This window comes from Cryptomeria japonica, chromosome 6 (assembly GCF_030272615.1).
Source record: "Cryptomeria japonica chromosome 6, Sugi_1.0, whole genome shotgun sequence".
Classification (NCBI taxonomy): Eukaryota; Viridiplantae; Streptophyta; class Pinopsida; order Cupressales; family Cupressaceae; genus Cryptomeria; species Cryptomeria japonica.
In genome coordinates this window covers 215,928,671-215,951,342 of record NC_081410.1, presented here as the reverse complement: position 1 = coordinate 215,951,342, position 22,672 = coordinate 215,928,671, and positions in this window count along the sequence as shown.

Genomic DNA, 22,672 nt, shown 5'->3' with positions numbered 1-22,672 from the left:
CTCTTATCCATCAATTGACCAACACTTAAAATATTATGCTTTAAACCTTCTACATAATAGACATTATCAATAATATACCTCTACTTTTGATCATACATTCTTTGCCATCCCTAAATCTGACTTGACCACCATTGTATTCTTGCAGGGACATAAATTTTCTTTTATCTCCAGTCATATGATGTGAGCATCCACTATCAATTACCCCTTCATCCTTGTCTTCAACTTTTTCTGCCAGGGCCTTTTCTTTATTCTTGATAGCCGGTTTTGGTTCATCTTCCTTTAAAGCATAGAACACCCATTCCTTTCCATTGTTGGATCCACTAGTAGAGTCTATTGCTAGTTCAACCTCTGAATCATCACTTACTCCTTCCTCATCCGCTGTGTAGCATTGTTTTTTTTTCTTGAATCTATATCTATTTTGATTAGTCTTAAATGATTTCTTAACTCTTTCTTCAAACCTTGCAATCCTTTCAGGACATCTAGATGCAAAATGACCAATCTTATTACATGCAAAACATTTAAAATGTTTTTTTCCTTCATACTTACTTCTTATCGGTCCTTTAGGTACTCTTCTAACAAATAAGGCTTCAAGTTGCTCAAATTCTTCATCCTCTTTCCTCATATCTTCTAATTATTTTGCATATAGGGCTTTCCAATCACTTTTTCCGGTAGATTATGATGCATGAAAAGCAGGTTTAGATTTTTCATCTCCAGAGGGTCCAAATTCTTCAAGCTCAAAAGCAGATAATTTCCCAATCAGAATGTCTCTGTTAACTGAAGTGTTTGTCATTGTTCTCAATTCATTAATTGTAGTAGCCTTCATCTTATAAGCCAGTGGAAGAGCTCTTAAGAATTTGGAAACTATTTCATCCTCACTCAGAGATCCTCCACAACATTGAATTCCCATGACAATCTCATTTACTCTTTCCATAAATGTAGCAATTCTTTCATTATCTTCCATATTCAAGTTCCCATATCTTACTCGGTAACCATCAAGTTCAACAATTTTGATAGGAGGGTCACCTTCATTCAGAGTTTGCAATTGATCCCACATAACCTTTGCAGATGATTTATAAGTCAATCCCATGATTTATTGATCAGTAAGTGCACACAAGAGGGATTCTCTAGCTCTGCAAGCATTTTTAATATTCTTATCCAAGTCTGCAAGAGAAGGATTGCCATATGCCAGATCATAAGGTGTATATCCTTTCTCAGTGATCTCCCAAATATCCTTGCCAAGAAATCTAAGATGAGTCTCCATTTGAATTCTCCATACCCCATAATTTGTTTCATCAAGCTTAGGTATTTCTCTTCTGAAAAATAGTTTTCGATAGATTTGAAGTATTAGTTGCCATAGGATCTACCTCAAGTGGTTAAGCTTCTGCAAAAGAGTACCAAATCTATGATACCAATTGTTAGGATAAATGATGGACAACTGAGAGGGGGGGGTGAATCAATTGTCAACATATTATATTAATCAAACCACTTTATAACTTTTAACTAGAGCACATAAACATTGAATACCGAAATAGCAGAAACAAATACCGGTAAGCAATAAAACTTAAGAATGAAACAAAGAATTAACACAATGCAACCATACAACATAACACCATGATTTGTACGTGGAAAACCTGGTAAAGGTAAAAACCACGATGCGAAGCCTACCCATAGTTAGATAATACTTCTGCAAAAAGTATGTGATACAATAAGGGGCTTGCATATGCAGGAAGGCACACTGCTTAGAGTGTACTGCTCATTACAAAGGAGTCTCACTGACTATAGAGAGGTTATAACCACCTCAAGATAATTGGAAAACAATTTAGAAGAATGAACTTCTAGTGATAGCATCTACCATGCCTGATTATAGTCTCAGTTAAGCTCAATACCAGGAGCCTGTGACCTCTTACTTAAAGCCAATTCGATCACCTATGATTGACCAAATATCCTTCGCATATGATATTTCATTCCACAACCATGACCATTCCCACCATGATCTACAATGAGATCTTAAATCAATTTATACAAAACCTAAGGCCTAAACCAATTAGCTTGGCCACCTAAAAGATATTGCAAGAAGATCATTACATACATCCATATTACAATGATATGCAATGTCGGCTTTAGACCAAAACAACATTAACCAATCCATAAATCATCCCAGTAATGTGTAGAGAACATGTTAACATGATATCATTCCATAACCTAGATAGGTACTGGACCTAATCTGGGTCCACCATGCCAAAGAGATGTCACCAATCAGTCAAGGCATGATCAAGGATCACCTTTAGCATCTTTTCAAATATTCTCAGTAAAATCTATGCCGATAAAACCTTAAGCCCTTACTGGTAATACTATTTCTTCTACCGGTAACCAGTCATAAGAGCTAGTGTTGACATCAATGACAAAACATCAATGCAACACATAATCAATTTCATCATATTACCAACACCTATAGGCAAGCCTTAGGAAGGTATTAAAGAACCTCTACAATCTCCTTCATAATTTTCATGAGACAAAATAGGACTGGGATATGGGCACAATATACCACCTAGGCAAAAACAAAATAAGTATAAAAAATATTAGTGGAGAGAAAAAATAAATATAATGAAAACTTATTGCAAGAGGCACTGCACCAAGCAGTAGAAATGACAAGGAAAGAGAAAGAACACCAGGAAAAAAGAGAAACGACAAGAGGAATTGGCCATTCAAAGGGAAGAAGCATTATATAAGAAAGTGTAACATGTGCAAGAACCTGTTCAAACCAAGGTAGAGCCACCACTTGAAGAAATTCCTACTCCCTGAGGAGAAACAATGTATGAACAAATGCAAAGGGTACAAATAGGCTCCAATTCTGAATTAGAAAAAGTTACTTTACTAGTATCAATTATTAGGGATCTTTTCTCACCATACAACATACCTGTTGGAAGCAGTGAGAGACTTTGGGACAGTACTTCGGAAACCGATTCTAATTTATATGAATGGGGTATGTGTTTAGATGTTACTTAAAGATATCGAGGTAGGTACCATCCATTCATACACACCCATTTCTTAGGAGGGACCAGGCATAGAGTCTCGATCACTTGAATTCGGACCACGACATATCTATGAGGCTAAGGAGAATGAGAAGCAACAATACAGACAAGTCTACATCGAAGATGATACCATCAAAGACCTTGATAATATCATAAACCTAACCAGTATCCCAAACAACTATAATGATACCTCTATCACGACACTTACAACAACCGATCTCAACCCACCAAATGACTCTCTACCACTCGTATTTCCTAATCTCATAGACTAGGAAGAAATTGAACACCATGATATACCAATTTTACCAGATGATGAATCCATTGTTTGGTATCTATGTACAGTCAACCTAGAAATGTTCTCTACCAATGAACAAATAATGATATCTACAATCAAGGGAGTGCCAAGTCTCTCAGTCAAAAAAATGAAAGAAACAAAGGGTTTAATACTAAAAACCAATCAATGACAGTAGTAGATCACAAAAAAGTAAAAATAAAGGATGCATCTGTAGGTGAAAACCTTTTTGAGGCACCTAAGGATGGGAGACTTGACACTCTTCCTGAACACTATCAAGAGAGGTTACCCATATTGATCGAGCCCACTCAATCAGTAGAATCGGTACACAAACAATAGTCAAAGCCATACACCTTGCCAAATCATTGACAGAAGAAGAGCAACCAGATTTTATCAATTTCTTTTAGGAAAAGCAAATCAATTTTGCTTGGTCCTATGTTGATATGCCGAGAATAGATCTGAACCTAATCATGCATCATTTGTCCATTGCTCTAGGAGCTAAGTCGGTCAAATAGAAATTAAGAAATATGAACCTACATGTGGCATTGTTGGTTAAAGTTGAACTAAAGAAGTTATTAGATGTCAGATTCATTCGACCTATAAACTATGCTGAATGGATTTCAAACATTGTACCAGTTTCAAAACCTGACAGAAGCATCAAAATATGCATAGATTTTAGAGATGTCAACAACGTCTGTCCAAAGGATGACTTTCCTTTGCCAAGCATCGACATAATTGTGGATCTAACAACAAGCCATGCAATGTTATCATTAATGGATAGTTTCTCGGGCTATAATCAAATCAAGAATGCCCTAGAGGATCAAGATAAAACTGTGTTCAGCTGTCCATGGGGAACTTATTGTTGGAACGTCATGCCTTTAGGCTTAAAGAATGTTAGGGCAACTTATCAAAGAGCCATGACGACAATCTTCCATGATATGATGTATACCTTCATGGAGGACTATGTGGATGATTTACTGGCTAAATCATTCACCTAAGTAGAACATCTGGGAATATTTGATAAAATCTTTCAAAGATTAGAATAGTTCAAGGTCAGACTAAACCCTAAGAAGTGTATCTTTGGGGTTACATCAAGAAAACTATTAGGCTACATTGTGTCGGCAAAGGGCATTGAAGTAGATCCAGTGAAGGTACATGCCACCTCCCAAGAACATTAGCCAACTCAAATCTCTACAAGGATGGCTACAGTCTATCAGGCGATTCATAGCCCAACTAGAAGATAAAAGTATAACATTCAATCATCTACTACATAAGAACATACCTTTCAGATGGGAATCCAAGTGTGCAAAATCATTCTTCCAACTCAAGCAATATCTATTAAATCCACCAGTTTTAGTACCATCTGAAAGGAAATACAAGAGCAAGGAAAGAAAAACAAAATCCAAGTAAGTTTATTGATGAAGTAAATGTTACCAAGATAAATGAAAAAACCTTGGAGCAATCACCCAAATGTGAAGAAGGGGGCACAAGAACTTTTGAAAGGGGAAAAACAAAGAAAAACCCCTTGTGATATTATGAATGAGGCAATGCCTAAAATGAGAGAGAGAGAGAGAGAGAGAGAGAGAGAGAGAGAGAAGCTCTTTACAATACTTTCATTAAGATGAAATGAGAGAGGATACATCTCTTAAATAGAGATGAGGAGAGGAGTTACAAAGTAACTCCCAAATATATGAATGCCACCATTCATAAAATGTGTGTGCCATGTGTCCACATCCTCTTATGGAGGAAATCTAATATTCCTTAATAAAGGAAAATAAAAGAAATGACTTGTCCTCACACATGTACTAGAGGACAAATTACATGTATGAATTCCAAAGGAATATCCTAAACTAAATACAAATAAACCTAAGCCAAGTAAATATTAAATATTCTAACACCCCCCCTTAAGCTTTACTTGGGGAGTTTACATCAAACCCTTCAATGGGTTGCAATCCAAGATTTTTACAATGAAATTGGAACTTTTCTTTACAAAGTGGCTTGGTCAAAATATCTACAACTTTGTCTTCCCCCTTGCAATAGAGGAGTGAAACTTGCTTGTCTTCAATTTGTTCTATAATAAAGTGGTGTTGGAAAGAAATGTGTTTTGTCCTTGCATGGAAAACTGAATTTTTAGCTAAGGCAATGGCACTTTGGTTATCACAATACAATTGAGTTGGTTCATGTTGAGGTAGACCCAAATCTTCAAGTAGTCTTCTAAGCCACAAGACTTCTTTGGAAGCATTAGTGCATCCTTTGTACTCAGCTTCAGTGGATCCAAGAGAGGTAGATTGTTTCTTTTTACTATTCCAAGAAATTGCTCCTGAACCAACAAAAAAACAATAACCACAAGTAGATTTCCCATTATTGGGATCTCCACCTAGATCAGAATCAGTAAAACCTTTTAAAGTAAAATCAGAATTTGCATCATAAAACAAACCTACATCAATAGTTCCTTTAATATATCTTTGTAAAGCGGAAAAATCGAACCCTAGTTGTTCTCCCCTCCCCAACTCCAAGGAGAGAGAAGGGAGAGTCACTAGGGTTGATGGTTTTCACTTAGGGGAGACTTTACATTCAAAAGAGGGGTTGAAACCCACAAGATCCAATCCCACACAATGCAAGATTGGATTCTAGATGAGTTTCAAGGGTTGTGACATCAAGGATACCCTCTTTTGTAAAGAATGTAGATAGAAAGATTGAACTAGGAATGTATGTAAAGTAGGAAAGATTCACTTATAAACAGAGATAGGGATATGGGATGAAGCTGCGGACCTGGAATTAGCAGTAAAAGGTTGAGACGGTGCTGTTCTGCAAATTTGAGCAAAAGTTGATGTGACGATGGTGCTCGGTCCTCCAAAAAATCCGCGAAATGAAGGGGGATCTGTTCATCTCTGCACAAGGATTCCAGATCTTCAATTACAGCCACGTACCTGCAACCTACACACAAAAAAGAGAGGACGATTGGGGGGTTAGGGATGAGGGGTTTGCCTTTAGGTCAAACCCCAGTTTTGGAATTAACCAAGAAATGAGAATGTTGTAAATGTAAATGATTGCAATGTAAACAAGTACTGATACCTTGTTGTAAGAATGTTTGTATTCTTACATGCGAAGGTGTAATGTATGTTATGTGTTATGTGTTGTATGTGATCTCCTCTTCAATGGTTGAATCCTTGTCTTGAATGCAACACTTAGCCTTGAATGGAGACTTAGAATGCTCAATTGCTTGAAGGAATTCTTGAATGCTTGAATGTTTGAATGTTTGAATATCGCTTTCGCCTCTTGCTCTTGCTTATTTCCTTCCTCCCTTTCTAGGAGAGGAAAAGTAGTTTATATACTTGTCAATTAGGGTTGATAGATTGATTTTTCCAACCTTAGGCTAACCAGGAAACATTATTTCCCGAATTGCAAACTTAAAGACCCAATGCCCAAAAGAGACCGGGCCCAAAATAGGGCCAGGGACCAGGGCGCTAGGCGCCATGGTCTTGGGGGACCAGGGTGCTGGGCGCCATGGTCCCACCTCCCGGGAAAGCAGGGTGCAAGGAGGGATCAGGCCAGGGTGCAGAAAAGTGCAGTTTTTGGTGTTGTAAACAGGTTTCGGGGTCTCCATTCAGGTTCAACATTGCGCCGCCATCATGAAGACCCAAATGCAGTCGAAATTGCAAGTGTCACAATTTTAGGATGCTACATTTAGCCCCCACTTTAGCGGGAGTATAAGCGTACGCTCATACTTCTGGTAAAGTACAAGGAAACAACATTGAAAAACTTTCACCACGTCAAGGAGACAAGATACACCAAGCCCCCAGTGGACTAAGGATCTTACGAATTCGATTGACAAAGTAAAAGGGAAGATCACGAGGGAGAACCATGACTATCAGTAGTAAGGTTCCCTCACTATGAGTCATGCAAGAAAGATATCAAAAATTTTCAAGGCAAAGCTAAATTTGTCAAGAAATTTTCAAGTATCTTGAAAAGATATGAACGGGATGTATGCCCCCCTACGTTAAAGTGATCGCACACGCCTCACCGGGGGTGATTGCTTTAAGGTAGTGATACATATAAGAAATGAGAAAGGAGCACGTTATCACAAGGATTTAGCCCCCAAGTGTGAGATAAGCCCAAGGTGACTTTGCTTTCCTCGGGGTCAGTATGCTGTATGATAATTCATGTATATCATATGTATGTATGCATAATTGTTCTTCATTCCCCAATCAAGGAAGGTCACCTAGAAGAAGGGAACACATGTGTCTTTTGAGTCAACAAGAGAGAGACCAAAAGAGATCTCAATGCTTTGCATCGTCCTCAAGTAGACAAAACTAAGGACAACAAATAGAAGAATGAGAATAACACATAGAAGAAGTAACAAAAGAGATCAAGAGAGGAGGAGAGAATCTTCTATATGCTAATGAACTAGTCTAGCACGTCATCTACCCCCCGATCTTGCTGATCAATATTTCGGGAAGGCAGGAAACACGCTAGAGGAGGAACATCCAACACAGCAGATGGAGCTATCACAAGATCCAAACAAGGGCTATGTTCATGTTCCGAGCCACGTTGTTCTTGTCTAGGAGCTAGGATAAGTGCTTTAGAAAATTCGTTAGATAAATGGTTATCAACATCAACATATTCATACTCACTATCAGAATGAACAGGAGTAACATTTTCATCATGAATAACATTTTATATCATCATCAAGATTTATAAAAATAGGATCTTTAACTCGCACAGGATCAAGACCATCATGCATCTTATGTTTAGGATATTTTGACTCAATTGTCGGCTGAGGAGAAAATGGAATAATACTGGCTGAAGGTGTTTTTGGGGATTGCAAAGTTTGAGAAGTAGCTGCCTGAGCTCTAAGACGACACTTTCATCGGCGTTCACATGCAAAACGATTCCATCTAGTCTTAGTAGGAAGTTGAGGAGATTGAGGAGGAGGAATATTCTCATCCTTATCACTTGGGTGTTTAGGTTGTGGTCTCTTAGGTTGAACAATAGGAGAAGAGGAAGGTCTCTTCTCTCCATAAGAGGAAGGAGGAGGAACTGCTCCATATAAGGGAGGAATATTTGGTTTAGGAAGGAGACCAAGTCCATCATGATGAGGAGGTATAGGTCTACTTTTAGGAAGTTTATTAGTCATAGGCATAGTCACATTCATAGGGATGGGTTGGGAATCTTCTTGAGGAAAGACATTAGTTTTATCTTTCAAAGGAAAAACTTCCTTCTCAAGAATGATAGGAATATCAAGTTTGGGTGTTCTAGTTTCACTTAGAGATAGGATCATATCTTTCTTCCACTTTTGATAAGATTTAAAAAGATGATCACTTCACGGAGGAAGAGATTGGAATTGTTTAGGCCAAAAATAATCAATAGGAATGCTAGAAGTTCTTTCAGCTGGTTTAAAGAGACTATGATTGACAGTAACAACTTCACCATTATGGGGAAATTTCAAACACTTGTGAATAGGAGAAGCAATAGCTTTCATGGAAGAGAGCCAAGGATAGCCTAGCTTCACACGAAATTGTTCGGACGATGGAATAATAGCAAAGTCCACATCAAGGGATTTGTTATGGACCTCAATAGGTAATGTAATAGAACCAATTGCAGGAGAAGAAAATGCATCAAATAGTTTCACAACCACATTTGTTTCATCATAGATCATTTGATTCAATTGCAAAGTAAAAACAAATTCTTCAGTAGTGATATTAACCATACAAGAAGGATCAATAAGCACTCCACGGCAAGGTGTATTCTTGACTTTTGCAACTATATATAAAGGACCATCAGGTGCCCTGATAGTTTCACTAGAATCAAAGGTGATGGAAGGTTCTTTAGGGATTTTCTGCTGCTCTACAAAGTTAATCACATTCGGAGTCATAGACACAAGATCATCAGGTGAGACAGGGGAATCATTAGTATCAATTGCATTAGAGGTATGAGAAGGTAATGGATCAGTAAACATCTTAAGATTTTGGTTAGGAGGAGCTATAGATGTATTGCCTTTATCATTCACACCAGAAACAGAGATAGTATTATTATCAATCAAATCTTGAATTTTACCTTTTAAAGCAAAACATTTTTCAGTATCATGCCCAGGATGACGATGAAATTGACAAAAAGATTTGTTATCAAAATAGGGTGAATTAATCTTTGCAGGATCTATTTGCCTTATAGGAGGAAGAGTAAGCACATTTTGTTCCAATAATTTATTCATAATACTATGCAATGATTCACTCAAAGGAGTAAACTTTCTTTCTTTCTTGAAAAACTTAGAAATAGGAGGCACACCTGATGCTGCATTCACATTGTTGTTGCTGATGTTTTCATTGAATTTAATGGACTCTCTGTTTGGTTTAAACTTCCCAAATGGTTGTTGACTACTATCACCCTTATCACTCGGAGCCATAGGATTTGCTTGTTCCATTTGACTCACAGTCAGTTGATAATGGTGAAGAGTTGCACACAACTATTGGAAAGAAGTAAACTCAGAAAACAGAAGTTTTTCTCTAATATCTTTTTGTAAATTAGAAATAAAGATTCTTTGAATATCATTGTCAGGTACTGGAAAAGAAATTTGAGCATACAAATGCTTATATCTACCAATGAAATCAGTCACTTTTTCTTTAACACCTTGTTTACAATGCATTAAATCAATCAAAGTAACTTTAGGACTTATATTGTTTTGAAATTGTTGAATAAAAGCATTTGCAAGTTGTTCGAAAGAAGTAATAGAATAAGAAGGCAACGAGTAATACCATTGTAGGGCTTTATCTCTTAATGTTCTAGTAAACAATTTTGCAAGCAACCTTTGGTCATAAGCAAAATCAGTACATATTGTTTGAAAGGTCTTAACATGTGTTAGAGGATCACCCTTACCATTATAAAGCTCCAAATGCGGAATTTCAACATGTTTAGGGGGGATAGCTCGAACAATGTCAAGAGAAAGCGGGCTCACAACATCAAATGTGGGCACACTAAACTTAGGTTGATTCATAGAGGTAATTTGTTGCTGTAAAGAAGAGACAGTTTGTGCAAGATTGTTAATGGTCGCTTCAGTCGAAGAGTTCATATTAGACGTGTTAGATTGTGATGGAGGTGTTATGTTATTGAAAGAAGGTAGAGAGTAAGATGGTGGGACACTATTATAGTTAGTCATAGGAGATGATTGGAAAGGAGGAACACTACAAGGAGGAATGGAAGGGTTAAATGAATTGCCCCCTTGCGTCATGTTCATTTGTGGAGATATAATAGGGACACTCATTGAAGGAATGAATGAAGAAGTCGGATTGAATGAAGGAAGAGGGTTGATTGAAGAAGAGGGATTGCCCCAATGACTGGTGATCATAGGTGGAATGTCTTGTATTGAATTAGTCATTATGTTTGATGTAAAAGTAGGTATACTAGCAATAGAAGTTGTCAAAGGAATAGAATGATTAACTTGAGTAGGAGGTTGTGTATAACCTAAGGTTTTAGCACAACTTTTCATCAGCATCACATTCGAATCCACAATGTGTGCAATACCATGAAAAATATCAATTCCATTCTTATCACTTTGAACCATACATTTTAGACCCTCAATTAATGAAAGAGCTTCACTATCGAGGTATTCTTGAGACATCCATTGTCGAAAATCATCAAATTGGTTATCCAATTTCGAAAGTTGTTCTACAGAAACCTCATGGAGAGCTTCTTCATCATTAAGAGGATTAGAGGAATTACCCATGCCCTCGTTAAAAAGGCCATTCAAATTAGGTTCCATCTCCTCGGTAATTACACCTTGGAAAGACTTAATTCTAAGGCTTCGTCTAACAGGAATAGTGTAAGTAGGGCTTATTGTTTTAAAACTCATGCACTAAAGAGAGAGAGAAGATTTTGAATTTTAGAGGTAGCAAGTTTTAAAAAAATCAGCCAATCTCCTAGATTTAAGCTATTAAATGCAATTAGGACAATCTCCCGAAATTTCGAAAAAAATGTCCGGGACCGTGGCGAACGGAGTGCACACGGTCCTCGCAACTTTTTTCGAAATTTTCAGGGATGAAAGTTATGATGATTTTAAAGCTAATCTGAAAAAATTGAGTGATTTTACGATCAGTAGATAGGCCAAATTAAAGTTGCAATCTCAAAATTGAACCCTACCAAGATTGTTGAAAAATGTAAAATTTGAATTTTGAAAAAGAGGGGGAAACTGAAATTTTGAATTTTATGATTTTAGAAGGAATACTGAAAGCAATGCAAGTGTTGAAATTTAAAAGTTGACTCAATTTCATGCAAAATTCAAATTTGAAAGTGGAAATCAAGGTTGCTGCAATTAAACACTTAATTTCAAAAGTCACAAACTGCAAAAATTTGAATAAAGCACTGAAATTTCGAATGAATGCTAACACACTTTTCAGATTTAATACAGTAAGGAACACAATTTTGATATGAATTTCAATTTCAACAATTTTTGAATGATTAGAAGCCTCAATCCAAGCAATCGCTAGACCAACTTTGACTTTAATTTTGAAAGTGTTAGAATTGATAAAATCAGCCAAAATTCTGGATTTTAGCAGAAAAATACAGTAAGATCTAGCTCTCGAAATTTCAGAAAAAATGTTGGGGACGATGGCGCTCGGGGTGCACACGGTCCTCGCAACTTTTTTCCAAATTTTCAGGGATGAAAGATATTGTGATTTTATTGCGGAATCCAAAGTTACAGCCGATTTGGAAGTGTTTTGATTAGTGAAATTATCAGTCAAAGGTTGAATTAATAAGGTTTTAAAAATTAGGGTTTTGACTTTTAACCACTTAATTTTTAGAATTAAAGCACAAATATGAATTGACAATTTGCAATAGAAGGGTAAATCTGAAACAAGCATTAACAATTAAACATTTCACAAGCTCAATTACTTAAAAAGAAAATTTTAGGGTTTTTATGCAATCAACCTCTAAAATTTGCAAAAGATCAAACATGGAAATATAATTAGGAAAGAAAAATTTTCAGATCTAACCATGAATAATTAGAATGAGGATGTTCACGTCGGGTTCACCAAAATGTAAAGCGAAAAAATCGAACCCTAGTTGTTCTCCCCTCCCCAACTCCAAGGAGAGAGAAGGGAGAGTCACTAGGGTTGATGGTTTTCACTTAGGGGAGACTTTACATTCAAAAGAGGGGTTGAAACCCACAAGATCCAATCCCACACAATGCAAGGTTGGATTCTAGATGAGTTTCAAGGGTTGTGACATCAAGGATACCCTCTTTTGTAAAGAATGTAGATAGAAAGATTGAACTAGGAATGCATGTAAAGTAGGAAAGATTCGCTTATAAATAGAGATAGGGATACGGGATGAAGCTGTGGACCTGGAATTAGTAGTAAAAGGTTGAGACAGTGTTGTTCTGCAAATTTGAGTGAAATTTGACGGGACGATGGCACCCGGCGTGCACACGGTCCTCCGAAAAATCCACGAAACGAAGGGGGATCTGTTCGTCTCTGCACAAGGATTCCAAATCTTTAATTACAGCCGCGTACCTGCAACCTACACATAGAAAAGAGAGGACAATTGGGGGGTTAGGGATGAGGGGTTTGCCTTTAGGTCAAACCCCAGTTTTGGAATTAACCAAGAAATGAGAATGTTGTAAATGTAAATGTTTGCAATGTAAACAAGTACTGATACCTTGTTGTAAGAATTTTTGTATTCTTACATGTGAAGGTGTAATGTATGTTATGTGTTATGTGTTGTATGTGATCTCCTCTTCAATGGTTGAATCCTTGTCTTGAATGCAACACTTAGCCTTGAATGGAGACTTAGAATGCTCAATTGCTTGAAGGAATGCTTGAATACTTGAATGTTTGAATGTTTGAATATCACTTTCGCCTCTTGCTCTTGCTTATTTCCTTCCTCCCTTTCTAGGAGAGGAAAAGTAGTTTATATACTTGTCAATTAGGGTTGATAGACTGATTTTTCTGACCTTAGGCCGACTAGGAAACATTATTTCCCGAATTGCAAACTTAAAGACCCAATGCCCAAAAGAGACCGGGCCCAAAATAGGGCCAGGGACCAGGGCGCTGGGCGCCATGGTCCTGGGGGACCAGGGCGCTGGGCGCCCTAGTCCTGAAGGACCAGGGCACTGGGCGCCATGGTCCCACCTCCTGGGACAGCAGGGTGCAAGGAGGGATCAGGCCAGGGTGCAGAAAAGTGTAGTTTTTGGTGTTGTAAACAGGTTTCAGGGTCTCCATTCAGGTTCAACGTTGCGCCGCCATCGTGAAGACCCAAATGCAGTCAAAATTGCAAGTGTCACAATTTTAGGACGCTACAATCTTAGAATTCTTTTAGCAACTTTAAAGTGTTTTTGTTGAGGTTTAGACATGAATCTTGAAACCAAACCAACACTATAAGAAATATCTAGCCTAGTAAGAGTTAAATAATTCAAACTTCCAACTAATTGTTTATACAAAGTAGGATCAACAAGAGGAGTTTGCATATCAAGCATTAACTTAGTGCCTAATTCAATAGGAATTGAAACATGGTGAGCATCATTCATTTTAAACTTATCTATGAGATCTTGAGCATATTTACTTTGAGATAAGAAAATTCCTTTAGAGGTTTGCCAAATTTGCATTCCTAAGAAATAATGTAAAAGACCTAAATCAGTAATTTGAAAATTTTGATTAAGTTGAATGTAATGCCCCGCCAGGAAACCCCAATTAATTTAGTCCATTAATCTTTAATGCACAAACACATATTTAATCAAATTAAATACTTAAGGACTAATTAATCAATTTAACCATACACACCAAGCACGCAAACCAAGAAAGTCAACCAGACAGATGACTCGCAAACCCAAACAAGAAGGGAACACCGACAATGACTGACGATGCTCACTTGAGCATGACTATGGTCAACTAGGGTCTTACGACCACCTAATCCAACTCTAAGGATTAAAGAGGTACACTCAAACCTGCAAATCCAGGTGAAGACGAACCTCGCACTCATGCGGCGTTGTACCTGAAATCTCCTGCAACCAAGAGTCATACATGCATACATATATAAACTTAATGAAAGCGTTAGCCCGATATTAATAACACGAAATAGGAACACTAAACAACTTGCATACAACTAGTGTGAAAACCACATCAACAGCTATGCATTAAATCAAACATCTGACTATAATCATTGTATTAAGATAAACTAACCAAGATTAGAAATTGATTAGGGCAGGGGTACTACATTCTCCCCCCCAGGTTCTGACTTACTCCTAGAAGTCGTAAGGCTAGATGGAGAACATGTCGTACACATCAGCACTGAAACTCATTCAACAAAGGTCAAATTGCACATAGAAATATTTCCATAATCAAATGAATTATTATTGTAAAATCCTTTACAAATGCCATTATCCATTGGCAAGATACATCTAAAACTATACATTCCTTAAAATATTCTAGGAATTATCCACAATCATAGCAGAGAAACAAGAATTTTCTTCCTTTGATTACGCCAAATTAAAGCATTACAAAGAGGTAAACAACAATTACCATAATCATCTATCAAACATGACAAGAAAACATGCCATCAAGATCAATTTCCTTTACCAATCCATCTTTATCATAAAATTTTATTCAATAGAACTAGCTTCAAATATTAATTTCTACAACCAAATTAACTTTCATGAAATAAGAGCAACATAAATAACTCAATTGTTACACTTGCCAGGCATATAAAAACCTTTCCAAAGACTATGTCCCATAACATAGTGACAAGTTAACACAATTTACTCCATGATACAAATAATGACCATCCACATAACTGGAATGCATAACTCAAAAGGCCACATGTGAGCATGTCTAATGCTCGATCAAAGATAACATGCATGATCAACATCTCTATGCCTGATCTCATAACAACAATATGATCATAAATATCCAATATCTCACTCAAAGGCTTGATGGTGCTAGGGTACACCATAGCGGTGCTACCTTCCATACAAGACCTTTGTGAATATCCCTTGTTGAGCAAGGTGGTTAGCCTCCAAGAGATAGTCACCACACATTGGTAGGTAGTGGGTCCTAGCTGCAACACAACCTCACATACCCCCATCCTCAAGGTTCCCTACATCTACTTCCTCGCACACACTCTACCAATTCCATATCATACGTCCTTGGAGAGGAATTTCACATTTCAACACAAGACCAGCATCCAAAAACAATAAGGATAAACCAGTTTAGCCACCAAAGTACAGATGAATAAAGATAATAAATCATCAATTCCAACAGTAAGGTAAGAAAATAATCCAGAATTGCAACACCAAATCAAAAGTGCAAAAGATCACAAGATCGTGGCTAAACCTTCAAAGTCAAAGTAAAATAAATTGCTGATCCCCAAGGAAATAATAAGAATATCACAACTGCACATAACATCACTATGTGACTAACATCTAGCCACCAACAAGGAAGGAAGGAACAACTGACTAGCCATTGCAGTAGCTCATCATGTGGTGCGACATAGTCACACTACCCACATGGCATGGCGGTGTGCACCTCGACATCACCCCGCATCACGTCGTCACGTGGCATGGCAATACCCCAAGCAGAGAAAACATGCAATGGATGTATCCCGCATGGTAGTGTACCTCACGAAAAAAGTACGCGCAGGTCACATCCCGCATAGCGACGTATCTAGAAGGATACTCACCGTAAGTCAGAGGTATACATGACTCGGGTCCACCCACATGCCCACCAACACGTACTAACTGGTAGCACATGTGAATAAACCTACCTTTCATGAAGACAAGGCAAAGGATCCTCCAAATTACACCATCACTACACACAAGAATCACCATCCAAATGCTCAAATAGAGGAGAGGAATAGGCTATCACATATAAACCTATAAGTAGATTCATCAAAAGGGAAAGTATTGAGTACACCTTTGATACAGTTTAATAGTACAACTATATCATTCCTTGAAGTAGAGAAGCTAAAGTCGCTTCGCGCCGACATTACTCGTACGCCAATCCATACTATTCAAGGAACGGTTACTTCGAATACTACCCCTTAACATACTGAGTTACCCACAACCCGAGGTTTGGTACTCAGTAGGGAAACAAATAAGCAACATCACATAAACAATATGGTTTCCCATACTCATAGGCAACATATCCTCCATGGTTGATTACTTCACCAATCCATGGGCACATATAATAAGAACTGGTTTCTTACAATACACACGAAAACACCAGTACTGGTTTAGTCACATATACGGGGAGTACTTTTCTGTACGCTAACATCTATTCAAGGAAGATTTTAATTATGCTTTCTATATAAATAACTGAATCAAGTTTACTCTAGATACAAGTACTGAAATTATTAACAATTCACAATTACATAAGGAAATAACATCATTCCTATATCTTTCTCAAATTTCACTAAGCATCCGTAACTAAATTACTAGCTAAGCAAATTCTTTTCCCAAAGAGGACTTTCATCTTTCAATATGAAGCCAAAATGCAATAGTACAATTTCACATGTTTTATGAACATTCTATTTAAATCAATGCATTCTTTAATACCATTTCTAAAAAATCTTATGATTAGGCAAAGAGAAGGGAAAGAGAGTTTGATAACCAAACTATTTCCTACAAAGACACCAGATCAACAAAATCACACTATGATATCAAATTTCTCACTATAAGCCTATCATTTCAATTGCACGGTTTTCATTTTGCTACCATTTAGAAGGATGACAATCAGCCTAACAAAACATTTCCAATAATTATGGTTGCAACAGAATGTTCTAGTTTTTCCAACCAACACAGATCAAAACAGGCAATCTTTTCGATAATGTGGGACCTCTTAAGAACACTCACTAATATTAATACAATATAGACACATGTCATAATTTGCAACCTACTATAGAAAATCACATTACGATCAAAGGTAAGCAAGGAGCTATCACCCAAATAAAACATATTAATGTATACACATCAAACAAGCTTTTCATTCGCACTTCCTAACACATTAAGGTAATTACATATACCCAAAAGCAAGTTCAATGGAGCACTTGCTAAAATAGATCCTCAGTCAAATTGGTTTAATAAAACACATAAAACAATCTTTCGTGGAACACATTAATACTCTCTCGAAGCTACAATAACATGCTCCTTTTAATACTTCTCCTACAAACCAAGCAGTTTCACATAATTCAACTATTCGCATATAATGCACCTTACTAAGATGAAATTTGATTATGTTACTCCTACAAAACACACATGGAGAATTCTTTAAATGTACACATACAATTTTCTCCCAATAACCAAAATAAATTTTTAAACCCATAGCCCTTTAATAATCTAAAAACATAAGCGTCATAAGGCTCACACAAGGGTTCAAGAAGTCACACCCTTTTCTCTCTCGCAAACAAGAAAACTCGAATCAAAGATAATTACACATATCCTAATCATTTTAATTTCCAGAAAAAAAGAGAGGAATGATGATGATCATTTAATTTTCTACAAAATAAGCATTCAATAATTGTCATACTAGTCTTTCAAGTGGACAACACTAAGCTAGATCATAATCTTAAACAAACACAATTCGCACTTTCAGATTCAAGACAAGCACAGACCAACCCAAATGGATTAGTCTAAAGAGTAGAACACTCAATAAGGGAAGGTACATACGACTCTCTTTCAAAATAAGAGAAATCGTAGACCCAGACATCAATAAGAAAACAATGCACATATAAACACTCAAACACCAACATCAAGAAGGTGAAAACAAGGTGTGAACACACATGTTACACACAAGTTAAGGTTTGCTCAATCACTCACATGCAAAAGGAGGACAAGCATACACATAAGGTCGATACACCTCACACCAATAGAGGGCACACGCGACACCAGAGATCCTAGTGTTTGCAACATGGGCTCTGATACCAAATGGAATGCCCAGCCAGGAAACCCCGATTAATTTAGTCCATTAATCTTTAATGCACAAACACATATTTAATCAAATTAAATACTTAAGGACTAATTAATCAATTTAACCATACACACCAAGCATGCAAACCAAGAAAGTCAACCGGATAGACGACTCGCAAACCCAAACAAGAAGGGAACACTGACGAGGACTGACGATGCTCACTTGAGCACGACTATGGTCAACTAGGGTCTTACGACCACGTAATCCAACTCTAAGGATTAAAGAGGTACACTCAAACCTACAAATCCAGGTGAAGACAAACCTCGCACTCATGTGGCATTGTACCTGAAATCTCCTGCAACCAAGAGTCATACATGCATACATATATAAACTTAATGAAAGCGTTGGCCCGATATTAATACCACGAAATAAGAACACTAAACAACTTGCATACAACTAGTGTGAAAACCACATCAACAGCTATGCATTAAATCAAACATCTGACTATAATCATTGTATTAAGATAAACTAACCAAGATTAGAAATTGATTAGGGTAGGGGTACTACATTGAAACTTAATATTGGAAATCAAAGCATTGGAACTTGAAGTAAGAATCAAATCATCTACATACAAGATAATAATGATAATATCATCTTCACTATGTTTAATATATAAGTTAGGATCATTTTTACTTCTATTAAAGCCTTGAGAAAGAAAGAATGCATTAATCTTTGAATACCACTCCCTAGGAGATTGCTTTAATCCATAAATTGATTTCTTTAATTTACAAACTAAGTGTGCATTACCTTCTTTAATAAAACCAGGAGGTTGAGACATATAAATTTCCTCATGTAAATCACCATTAACAAAAGCACTTTTAACATCCATTTGGTGAAATAGGCCAATTCATTCTAGAAGCTAAAGAAAGCACAGGTTTAATTGTAGGCATTTTAGCAATAGGAGCAAAGGTTTCATTATAATCTAAGCCTTCAATTTGAGAAAAACCTCTAGCAACTAATCTAGCTTTAAATTTACTAACTTTATTATTAGAATTCAATTTAATTTTATAAAGCCACTTACAAGACAAACAAGATTTTTACCATGAGGCAAGGGAACTAAATCCCAAGTTTGGTTAGAAGTTAAAGTATCATATTCTTCCTTCATCGCTTTTTGCCAATGTGGTTGATTTTTAGCTTGATAAAATGTTTTAGGATCATTATAATTCATAATAGTAGTCATTAAAGCATAATTACAATAATTAATTCTTCTAGCTTGAAGTCTATCCATTCTAGCTAAGTATTCATCACTATCTTGAGTTAAATATTTAAACCATTTAGGTCTTATTTTAGAAGTAATGGATTCATCACTAGAAGAAGAGTCATGAGGAGTGGAGTTATTATTATCATCATCACTATCACTAGAAGGAATAGAAATAGATGCATTAGGAGTAGGGCTAAGAGAAGGAGGTTGGTCCTCCACAAGCACAACTTTGCTTTGGGAAAGTTCATCATCCTCCACTTCAGAACAATCGTGAATGCCTTTTTCTACAATACAAACATCTCTTACAACTTTTACCTTGTTAGTAATAGGATTGTAAACTCTATAACCTTTTGTATTTTCATCATAACCAACAAAAATAAAAAGGAGAAGATTTAGTATCTAATTTTTTTCTTTTCTCCTTAGGTTTATGAACATAAGCTATGGAACCAAAAATTCTTAAATTCTGCAAATTGGGCTTTCTACCAGACCAAGCTTCTTCAGGAGTTTTATCCTTTAAGGCTTTGGTAGGTGTTCTATTAATTAAATAAGTTGCACAAGCCATAACTTCAGCCCAAAACTTGTAATCCATATTTTTTGCATGCAATAAACATCTAGCCATTTCAACAATTGTCCTATGCTTCCGTTCCGCTACACCATTTTGTTGTGGTGTATAAGGAATGCTAAGCTCATGTTTAATTCCAAAAGATTTCAAATAAGCATTAAATGCATTATTGACATATTCTATTCCATTGTTAGTACAAAGAATCTTAATTTTAGAACCAGAATGCCTTTCTACAAACATATGAAATTCAATAAACACATCAAGCACTTGATCCTTACTATGAAGGAAATATATCCATGTTCTTCTTGAAAAATCATCAACAAAGGTAAGTGCATACCTTGAACATTGGATGGAGGGATTCTCCATGGGACCCAAGAGATCACTATGAACTAGATGCAATTTAGTATATGCCCTCCAAGATTGACCATGAGGAAAGGGTTCCCTATGCATCTTACCACTCATGCCACCATTGCAAACAATTTGAGAAGGAACAATACTAGACAATCCATCAACCATATTTTCTTTTTGTATCAATTAAATATAATCAGAATTGAGATGGCCAAGTCTTTCATGCCATATAGTAAAATCAACAGTAGTAAGCAAAGAATACTTTGGAGGAGCAAATTCATAGAACTTGAATAAGTTATCACTATCCATTTTTGCAGTAGCAATAACATGATTAGTTTTTGGATCAATGATATAACATATGCCCCTATAAAAGTTAATCTTATAATCTTGACAAAGTTTAGGAACTGAAATCAAATTTGATTTTAATTTAGAAACATTCACATCACCAATAGCTTCAACTTTGCAACTATGATTATTAGCTAATTGAACAGGAATATTGGAAGTATCAGGATGCAAAGATTCAAAACATTCTTTATGGGAAGTAACATGCTGAGATGCACCAGAATCAATAATCCACTCAAGTGGTTGAGAAACATTATAAGTACATGTAAATACATGATGAGATGAATTACCATTATTATTACCTTTCTTATAATGAGGTTTATGTTGTTGATTATTTTGATTATTTTGGTTCATGGGCTTTTTACCATTTTGCTTCTTAAAACAATTATTAGTAATATGTCCATCTTTCTCACAATATGTGCAATGGGGTCTTGTTTGAGAATTATTCCTTTGATTATTGTACGAATTATTATGATTATTATTATGATAGGATTTAGAATGAGATTGATAATTAGAAGATTTGTGATTATTATTATGATTATGATTATTATTATTGGATCTAAAATTATTATTATGATTTTGGTTTTTAGACATAAAAGCATGTTCACTATTTTTAAGAGTACCAAATTGAATTAATTTAGCTTCCTCTTGACATAATAAATTATGAAAAATATCATAAGTTAATTGAGTAGCTAAGCTAGGAATAGCAAGTTGGGCATGAATATTCGTAATAAATTGTTGAAATTGACGAGGAAGACATTTTTTTAGAATAAGATGAATTAAACGTAAATCAGCTAGAGTAACTCCTAACCCAGTTAATTGACTATTAACAGAATCAAACTTTAATAAGAATTCATCCATAGTTTTAAAATCTGTATACCTGAGATCTTCAAGTTGATCTTGAAGCTAAATTTTTTGGAATTCATTTGAGCTATCATAAGTTGTTTTTAAAATTTCCCAAGCTTCATATGCTTTTGTACAATTTCCAATTAAAACATACAAATTAGGAACTATTGAAATACCAATTAAACCAAGTCCTTCCTCATTTTGAGCCTTCCATCTATATTGGTCGGCTTGAGGAGCAGTTGTATTGGGCTCAAAGGTTTTATCAGTTGCAACATCCAAAAGATGCTTGAAATGAAAAATAAAAGAGATATGCGTTTTCCATGAATGATAATTACTGCTATTTAACTTAATTTCAGGAATTAAAGTAGACATGATAGCAAAATAATGATTAAAAAAAATTAAAAAAATTAACCCCTTTGATTAAAAGACTAATAAAAAATAACCTCCTTGATTAAAATGAATCAAATTTTAATAATATATTTTTTGAAAAATATATATATATATATATGAAAAAAATGAAATTTTCTAAATTTTACTCAAAAAATTTAAATTTAAAAAAAAAAACTTAAATTTTAAATAAATGAATTTTATATTTAAACTTTAAATCTTTATTAATAAACAAAACAATTAAAAAGCTTTATTAAAAAAATCATATATATAAAAAAGACTTTTTAAAAAAAAAACTTTGGAAACTTTTTATATATAAACAACTTTACAAAAATTTTAAACTTTTTTATAGAAGCGTTTTAATCTTTTATATATATAGAACTTTATATACCTTTTTTTTTTAAAGAACCTTTTACTTTATATGTGAGAAAACTTAGAACTTTTAAGGCTTCTAAAATTTTAAAGTAAAATTCTTCTCATGAAAAAGTTCGAATGAATTAAAACTAACAAATTGAATATTAGAGTTAAACAAAAAGAAGCATTTCTTTTTGAAATAAAATAAATGATATTTATTCTACAATGCAATGAATAAATGGCAGAATCATACGTTTTATGAATAAAAGACAGATACGTTACAAGTTCTTTTTTGAAGTAAGTTGCAAAGAGACGTTATGGCAGAAAAGAATAAAATCAGAAGAGAGCAGAGATTGC